This window comes from Rattus norvegicus, chromosome 11 (assembly GCF_021556685.1).
Source record: "Rattus norvegicus strain SHRSP/BbbUtx chromosome 11, alternate assembly SHRSP_T2T, whole genome shotgun sequence".
Classification (NCBI taxonomy): Eukaryota; Metazoa; Chordata; class Mammalia; order Rodentia; family Muridae; genus Rattus; species Rattus norvegicus.
In genome coordinates, this window is record NC_141544.1 from 87,882,522 (window position 1) to 87,892,774 (window position 10,253).

General features: G+C 40.6%; 1 protein-coding gene across 4 annotated transcripts in view; it reads right to left on the bottom strand.

Annotated features, from left to right (window-relative positions):
- Il1rap (interleukin 1 receptor accessory protein) overlaps positions 1–10,253 on the bottom strand; it is a 136,790-nt gene that overhangs the window by 100,122 nt on the left and 26,415 nt on the right.

Sequence of the window (10,253 nt, forward strand, 5' to 3'; positions counted from 1 at the left end):
ATGTCCTTTTCTGTTCTGTCCTATTTTTAAAATAAAGAATCTAGTCTATGTTCCCCATATGCTCCTGGGTGCGAGACCATCCACTGCGCCTGGATCATGGTCAATCTACCATGATCAAGGATTAAGGAAAAATGACAGAGCTCATGAATTCCTCCCGTCCCCATGCTGGAATGTTAGCTGGTTTGGTCCTACGTAGACATCCACAGCTCCCATGTGTGAGTTCATGAATATAGCAGCCCTGTCCCATTCATAAGATACTACTTCAGCCTGTCCTCCTCTACCTGTTTATAATATTTCTGATCCTCCTCCATGGCAGTTCCTGAGACCTGTGGATGAGGATGTTGCATTTGTGCCTGAATACGCCACTATCATTCTCTTCGCTCACACTAGATGTGAGATTTTGTGTTAACCACTTTGCACTGCACAAATAAACCCCTTAAATGAGAGGCGAGAGTCTTCTTATGTAGCCCAACCTTGTTTTAAATTCTTGGTCCCCCTGGGTCTGCTTTCAGAATGCTGGAATTGTGGTTGTGTACCAGGCCTTGTGGGTGTCTTGTAAATGGATATTTTGGTTATTTGTCCCATTAGTGAGAATGGGACAGATATAATCGGTATACCTTAAAAAGACTCAGCACTGGGAAGACATTGGTTTTCCCCAAGTTACCTGACAGGTTTAGTTGCTTTCAACCAAAATGTCACAGGGATAGCTTTAGATCTAGATAAATGAGGTAAGATTTATGTGAAAGAAAGGAGGAGGATCCCACTATTCGAAGCAATTTAAAAAATACTAATAAATGTGAAGGCACCACACAGTAAGCAAAATACTCTTGAAATATTAAGTCTGTGAATAAAAAAAGATAACTTTACCAAAACAAAAATGCAGAAGGCAAACTAACATATTGAAGGGTGTTCAAGACCATGGCTCATTTGGGGAATAAACTAAGATCGCAACTACACCTTATCAAAATAGCTAATATAATAAAAAAATTTGAAAATATCTATAGCTTAAAAAGATAGAAAGTAGCTGGAAGTGCTGGGTTCAATAACATGTGGAATCCAGACTGCAGCACATAGTAGAAGGTCCTTGTAAAGGTAAATAATAGTCCTGCTATGTGACTACACACAGTCTGGCACTCAGGTCTTTCCCCATAAGAAATAAATACCACACACACACACACACAGACACACACACACACACACACGCATGCATGCACACACATGCACACATGTATGTGAAATGTATGTTTCACTATCATCAATAAGCTTTGGAGCACACAAAAATAAAAAGAAAGAAAGGAAGGAAGGAAGGCAGGAAGGCAGGCAGGCAGAAAGAAGGAAAGAAAGAAAGAAAGAAAGAAAGAAAGAAAGAAAGAAAGAAAGAAAGAAAGAAAGGATTTAGCAAGCCTAAACAATGAGCATTATCCAGTGAATCCAGTGTATGTTTATAAGTTACTTGGGTGAACTTCAAAGGAATTCTATTAGATGAAAGAAGCCATTCTGAATGGGCTACACACTGAATGATTCCATTTATCTAAGATTCTCAGAAAGACGGAAATGGTGTGACAAGCAACAGACCTTGAGGGTGGCCTGGTAGAACAGTAAGGAGCTGTATAGTGGTGGTATGAACCACTTGAATAACCTGATTGGGGCGATAGCTCTAGAATCCAGGATACAACCCAAAATTCATTGTCTTTGTTTTGGTCTTGTCACCATGATAAAATAACCCGAGATACAGAAACTAAGGGGGGATGGGTCTACTTGGGCTCTCAGTTCCAGCTTAGCATCCGTCACTGAAGAGAAGTCAAGGCATTAGAAACTTCAAGCTGCTGCCACATTACATCTGCAGTCACAACCAGATAATGTTGGATTCATGCTTAACTTCCCTTCTCCACTCTATACAGTCCAGAATTCTCTGCCCAGAACATAGTTGCATCTACATTTAAGATGAGTCTCCATAGATTGGTTAACTTAATAAATATGATGTCCTGGGCCACAATGACAGCTCAGAGGTCAAAGGTACTTAACAGTTGATGACAGGAACCTGACCACCCGGTTAATCTACACACAGGTGTAGAAGGGGAGGGCTGACTCCTCAAGTTGCCTTCTGACAACCAGACACACACATAAGCCCACACATTCATCATTCATACACAAAATAATTTTTAAAAATACAACCTCTTACAGACATTCTCAGAGGTTATCCATGATCATGGCACTTCTTCAGAGGCCTACCCCCAAGTTTGAAGTTGGTGATGAATGTGATGTGATAACCATCACATCTATAGAACTGTGCTTCAAAGAAGGTCAATTATATATATATATATATATATATATATATATATATATATATATATTTTAAGTAACATGATTCTTCTTTAAAAAAAACCTGATGATTCATTATGTCTTCTAGACAGTCTTAATAAAGACTTTTAAAACCTAAATATATTGAATTCTATTTTCAACATTCACTTTCAAAATAACACTCTTGTCATTAAGTACTGAATGTTCCAGAAAAGTCCAGGAGTAGATGTAAAGAGAGAGAGAGATCAAAGAACTGTCCTCAACCTCAAGCTCACCAAGTCAGTGCTGCTAACTGTTACTGATGAAACACCAGAGTCAAGGTGCACACCAGAAAACATTAGCACACTCTTGGACACCAGTGTCCCCGAAGCTTCAAAATGCCGGGAACTTAGAGGATGGATATAATTCACCACCTGCCACCTTCTGAAGCTTGGAATAGAATGTGGACAGGAGGCCTTCACCTTGGGCTTTAATGCTTTGAATAACATGTTTGTTCTGAGAGGTGAGGGAGGACACATCACCCTGAAGGCTCATCTCTGTCATGCAGAGAGTAGAAGTAGGTTTGCATTGAGAGTCAATCTAAGAGGAGTTTAACAAAATGCCAGACCTGAGCTCGAATGTTTGACTGTGTGACCCTGGGCACTCTGAGAAAAGCAGTGAGGCAAACATGGGATAAAAGGTATCCACTTTAGAAGAATGGGGACCTGCTTATTCTCCAGAACTGATTTAAGACTGATATGCTAGAAGTTCCTGGACGCTTTCAAAGCAAAGCTGGGAGTGTCTTACATGCCCTCACTCCAGTGTGCAGACTCTCCAATAACTTAAAACTCATTTTATGGAACTGAGGTTGGCAGATGATAAATACTGCTATTTTACCTCATTTGTTGAGAGATATCCTTGAATAGAGAACTTAGCAATGTCCAAGAAGATAAATAGTTGTCCACATTTACTGGCTAACATTCACCTTGTTCAGTGAGATAACAGAGGCTTAATACTTGTAATTGTGGAGTCATCTAACATGGGCTTATAACTCAAGCTACATAGACTAGGGTTTGTAAAAAACAAAAACGAACCTCAAATAACTAGAGCCTTCCCTACAATAACAGCTGGGGACAATGCTCCATGTCTTATTCTTGAGTAAACCAGGCCCAAATTTGGTGTAGTTTCTCTAAAATATTTCAAAGGAGATGGCTATGGGTCAGATTGAACATAGTGCACATAGAAAAGCCAAGACCATTATGGTATTCTCTACAATAGTATTTGAACTTTGAGAAAATGCTACTAAAAAACAGGGGAAATGCCTTTCTAATTGCAAATATTATGTAAACTCTAAGCACTAGAAATATCTCTTTATTATGAAATAAGCTTGTTTTACTTATGTTTGAAAGGAGGCTATGGTTTGGCAATCATTTCGATGCACTCAGTATACGTTCTTGAAGAACTAGGCAGAACAGATATGGCCCTATCCTCATGGAAGATGAAATTGTCTGGAAACTTCCTACACTAGCATATCTACCCATGTATGCTGAAAGGGGGAAAAAATCAACCCATTTGGGTAATATGATGCCACCTGAAGTTCAAGAAGGGAATTAGGTGGAATTAGTCCCATCACAGGCACAGAACAGCCATGTCACCTTAGGACTGGCATCCAATCACTTCCTGGTTAGGAAATTAATGACTTTTTCCAACATAGAAAGCTTCTCTGCCATCTGAGGGTTTTCTGCTACTTAAATTTCATGTCAAGACATAACCACCAATAACCCCTCTAATTCAAGGGAATGGCATACAGAACACGATCCTGCCTGTGGAACGCTCCAAAGAGAGGCACTTCTTGACAAACCATTGTAAAAGGCCAAAGCAGCAAAGCTTCGCCACATTTTCATTGATTTGTGCTTAAAACACGGCACATTCTTCCTTCTCAGTCCCCAGCATCATATTCTTCTAAAATCATGGAGTTATTTATTGAGCCCAATTCCATAAACTTTACTGAGATGAAAACAGAGATGTATAATGTTGCTTATTAACATGACAAGGTCTAGCTTCACCCAGGAGATAAGCCTCTTGGCATGTTTGTACCAGGGTTTTGAGACTGGATTTTTGTGGGAAGAACTAACCTAAATGTGATTAATACTATTCTTAACCCAGAGGCCTGGACCCTGAACAGAATAAAAAGGAGAAGCAAGCAGAGTATCTACACTTATATACCTCTGTTTTCCTGATTAGAGATTCAATGTTTGCCAACCACCTCAGGCTTCCCCCATGAAGACAGACAATGTCCCGAATCTGTGAGGCAAATTAATCCTTCCCTTCCTTAGATTGTGTTTCTCTATATTCTGTCACAGCAGTGAGAAATAAGAATTATACTCTTGCTATAATCAGGAACCTCACAGCTTGCCAACCAAGAGACATATACGAAATGGAAACAAAAGAAAACAGAAACAAAAATAACAAGAAAGTCAATGTTCAAGGTCATTACAAATGCCACCAAAGTCATACTAGAATCTAGCAGACATTCTTAGTAAATGCCCTGACTGTCAAGCAGAACTTTTAAAAAATGTGTTTCAAGAGTAATGTACCACAACTCTCATGAAGATTCACCATTTCTAATGGCATTTTAATGTCTTGAGACAATCTGTTAAGTAAATATCATTGTTAGCTTTGTTTAACAAAATATTAACTGAACTTATTTGCCCATGAACTTCTTCATATGCAAAATGGCTTTCTGGGTCTCAGTAAAAATACAGACACAGCCGATAAAAGTTCTAACTAGGGAAGGAAGAGAGACACCAAGCCATACTTTACAGATCAATGCTAGGTTCCTAAGACACAGCTGTCTTCCCCACTTGAGACTGAAATGAAATAAATCTATCCCCAGACATGTTCGTGCCTCGCCAGTCCTTTCAAGCCTTTCTCTCTTCATTTTACAGAAGTAAACTGGCCTCTTTCTAAAATCTCAGCGTATGTGTTCGCACTTCCCGAAGCACTTTAAGGTAGCTCTGCTCTGGTTCAATTTGCTCAGGTTTTTATCTTTCAACGTGGGAATTCGAGTTTGCATTCATAACATGCAATCCAATGCTGTTACACAATGAAAATACATACACTGTGTGTGTGTGTGTGTGTGTGTGTGTGTCTAAGAGAGTGTCTGTGTGTTTGTGTGAGAGTGTGTGTATCTCTGTGTATAAGAGTGTGTCTATGTGTGGTTTTGTGAGTCTGTGTGTGTGTGTGTATCAGAGAGAGAGAGAGAGAGAGAGAGAGAGAGAGAGAGAGAGAGAGAGAGAGTCTAAATAATAGAGAGACATTTTCCAGGACAACCAAATTCTGCTTTAATTTGTCATTGGTCACTTTTACCTGTGTGGCCTTGGCTGTGTATGGAAGAACTACAGACCCTGGCATCCTTATCAGTAACAGTACAGCAGGCTTTATTTTGAAGGCTACTATAGGATTATGTTAGAGAATCTTCATGAAATGGTCTCTTAAATGGTGAGAGGTAATAAAAATGTAAGGTGTCAGTACTCTATTTTGTACACTTTTCCACAGGTGCCACCTGAGGTGTGAACCTCCTAGAGAATTCTAAGGCTTGTCACAGTCTCCTTGGAAATGAACGTGCCCATAGCAAAGGGACTTGAATGGGTCTCCAAAGTGCTCCTTTCACATAGTACTCCCCTACAGTGTCCCCCAAATTCTATCCAAACAATGACTAGTTTACTAGAGACAATTCATCAGACTACAGTCTCACCTGCCCTCTTGTCCATTCCCCAGGGCCCTAGACAAGCCTCCTTTATTCTGTGAAACCTTGAAACACCAACGGCTCCCCCATTCTCAATTACAAGAGAAAAAAATGGAGACTCCTGAGTCCCCAGTACAGACTGCCCTTACTTACTCCGCGACGTTGGCCAGGAATTTTATTGTTTAAGTGTCTCGGCTTTCACAAATAGCTTTATTAGAAAGAGTTAGAGTCAAGAGTTAAGACAGAACCTTCAGGGAGGACTTAGCATATTCTAGGTTGAGGTGGTGCCAACTAGGGAGGCACAGAGCCATCTATGCTCACATCGTCAGATGATTGGAAAAAACAGTCTGCTCAGCATCCTCCCCATCCCTATCCCCAATCTTGTCTCTGAAATGCAAAAGTAATATTCCTTGTCTTGATGGAAACTTATATCAGGCAATTTTAAAGGGGGTGGCAATAGCAAGACTTAAAGAAGATACCCTCTCTGCGTGTCTAAAGTGTTAAAGAAAATCTGCCTAGGAACTAACACTGAGGAAGTCTGTGTCTCCGTTGAGAAAATTCTATGGCTCCTTTCACGAGGTTTTGGACACCAGGACCATCCTGACAGATGGCAATGTACACCCACCAGTCCCAGAGTCTGGGCTGTGACCTCAGTCCACCAGATCACACTGAAAGGAAGGGGAGGGGCTTCTCAGCCACATTTCACTCCTTAAGCATTGGATATCTGGTGAGCTTATTGCAAATAAAGTACTGCCGTGCGATCTACCTTATACACTCATGAAAATAAGCTGGCATTGTACAGGGTTCTCACCTAACTGCCTAGAAACCGCTAAAACTTTAAGTGACTCTAATTTCTGAAGAAATATCATAACTTCACCATACAGCTACTTGCACAAACTTCCCTGGCCTCCCTCACAGAATGGTATCCAACTAGTGTTTAACGTGGGGTTTTAAATAACTTTGACAAGCAAATTGAGCAGGAGAGAACATGAACAAGATTGTCATTTTGTGGCTATACCATAATATTGCCGGGGCCTTTTTCCCATCCAAAGCTAATTACTGGTGTGAGAGAGCAGGGTGGAGCTCCTGTGCTATGGATGGCAGTGATTTTATTACCTCTCAGGCACCCAGGAGCTAACAGCCTAGCAGAGAATCTCTACCTGAAATATGACTGATTGTAATTGATTAAAATTGACTGTAATTAGTTATAATCAACTGCAAAAATGGGAGATGAAAGTCCATACTTTATGTGTTTATTAATGAGATGATAGCAGTCAACATCTATGTTATACATAAATATATACCGTCCCTAAAAAGACTATTTGCTATCGGTGCTTAGGTGCCACTTAACCATGTTTTCTTATGCTATTAGTAAGCGTGCATTCAGGGCAGGAAACACACTGGCGGGCTGTGAGGGAATCATTACCTGCATTTTAATAGGCTAGGGAGACTGGGGCTTGTTTGTGTGATGATGGAAAGGTGTTTCAACCAGAGGTGAAATAGTTGAAGCTCTACTGGAGATGCAACCTGAAAGCAGGTATCACTCTGAGAGTACAACCTTGCATGAGGAGTAAAGGCACTCCTGACAGTAAGGCAACACAAATCGGGCCACACTTTTTTATCAAGGATCCTGGAAGGCACAGGAAACGTATTGACATGCTAATTCAATGGAACACGTACTCTTTTCAGGCATGCAGATGGGCAGTAGGAATTTTGTTCTGTGTACTCCAAGGATGAGCATCCCTCGGAGCTGCTGATTGTGTCAATGCTTGGTTACTGCCTTCTGCTCTAGGCAGTGCTGTCAGTGTGTATAGGAGCTGACAGGACATTTCTTAAGCCATGGGGCCATAAAAGTAGGTTTGATCGTTTATGATAGGAGTCCACTTCCATGGAAGAAAGAAGTAGTTTTAGAACACTTTGTCTCACACACTTTTCTTCATACAGAAGCACATTTAAATCCCCTCAGGCTTTCCAGAGACTGTCATTTAATATTGAGACTCTTCTATGGAACCAGTGATTTCCCCAAAGTTCCAGTGATGATAAACGAGGAGGCCTGTGCTCACACCCAAACACCTACATGCCAAAGCTTGCGATCCTTCATTCCAAGGAGACGTTCCCTATTTGCTCCTGTAATTACTTTAAAAGTAGGTGTTAAAGACAGGATGTCACAAAAGACACCATTTTTCAACTGGAATTTGAATGTCTACATTTGGCTTAACAAACTATCTTAGCTTCATCATGTCCCAAGGAAAGTCCCACGTTGCCTCTTGCCATTGATTTGCCACTGTCTCCAACAAAAGGACCTGCCTGCCTGCAGAGGCCCTGGGAATTTTAAATAAGAAGTCAATGGGAGATGCTGGTAAGTGGTCTGTAATTGTCTAGGGGCAGAGGAAACCTTGCTGGAATAACAATCATATCGATATGCTGGCTACATGAATGATCCTGCAGTGAATTACAACACAGTACTTACATCCCAAAGCCTAGGGTGGCAGATCTGCATAATTAATCTCACTCTGCAGTAACTCCACAGGGTCATCAGACCTGGCATTCCACAGTCAAAATTAATGTCTTATTATTTCTCTCCTCTTCGGTGTTTCTTGAGATACATGAAAATAATACCACACGTAGGAAAACAGTATCAGCTCTAGCAGCGCCGTTAACACAGATGGATCGATCATTAAAGGTTCGCTGAACTACGTAGGTTAGAAATACTCAATCCAAGCAGAAAGACACGAAACCATAGATAGATAGATAGATAGATAGATAGATAGATAGATAGATAGATAGATAGATAGATAGATGATAGATAGATGATAGATAGATAGGTAGATAATAGATAGATGATAGACAGATGATAGAGAGAGAGAGAGAGAGAGAGAGAGAGAGAGAGAGAGAGATATTCCTAATGAGTACAGCTACTAAGCTCTGGAAACTTCAATTTTTTACTCTTAAATTGCTCTACGGCCTCTACAGAATGGCTCTTTGGTATGTCACATATCGGTGTTTGGCCAACATTTGATGTATGCACTGCTAGGCTATAAATAATAGGTGAAGGATTAAGTTAAGAAGAGATCTTTTCTGTAGGACATCTTGGGGCCTTTTACAATGATAATGCATATTATAAAACCAAATCACCTAGGGATAAATCACAGCATTCTTCCATCTGACCCAACTGTAAGGATTGCCCTTATAATATCTCTAAGCATGAGAATCCTTGGCAGAGTTTAGAAATGCTAACTGAACATTCTTTAGACAAACTGAGGTTTTGCCTGTTGAAAACAACCCCAAAATAGACCAAGTTTAGAAGGCGCCTATAAATTCTCCTATGAGGAGCAATGCCAGTTGGGTAGGGAGGAGTAACGGAAGGATCATGAATTCTTAATTGGTGAAAAGAAAAATGGACAACTTCAAGTCAATTTTGTCATTCGCTGAACCATGTCTAGTACAAGCTCAGGGAGGATGAAGGGCATAATTACCATAAAACATGACATAAACCAAGCTGCCCAGAGGTAAGCACTGTGGCACTGTGCTGTTAGTATGGCTGGGTGGTAGGGACTAGAGTCCACTTCTAGCATATGGATACCGAAAACCACTCCCAAATCCAAACACAAGACAATAGATTCAGAAAAAAGGGGGGGGGGAGGACCACCATTCTCGAAATTCTCTCAGTGCATGATGGGATACAAAAGTAGCCCTAATATGTCCTAGAGAACTAAAGATACTACTAATCTTTGAAATTGCTGGGCAATTATGAAAAAAAGGAGGAAGAAAATGTGCTTAGTAATTAGGCTGGTCTAAAATCTAATAGTTTCTACAACAGATATTCTCTCCGTCCAGGAATGCATGAAAAACAGACTGAAACCCTGCTCTCTAAATCCAGAGGAAGAGATATTAATAAGTCCACAAGAGGAACTTTTGCGAAAGTCTTCAGGAAGGCATCAGGTTTACTGGAGACACCTGTAAAAGCTGACTGATGACGATGCCCAAAGCAATTTTTCCCACACAGCAAAACCTAATGCTATTTCCAGATACCCTTCATATGACATTCCTGATCCTTCAAGTTCTCTTCAGCCTCAATTTCCACCACAGGGACACATACAGACAGCTCCATATGTCCTTTGTATGCCTCCGTTCCTCTTTAATGGGCTCTTCTGTCAAGGATGCTCTTCACTTCCTCTTTATAGGAACAAATGCTATCAGTCCTTCAAGAACTAGTATCAAAACC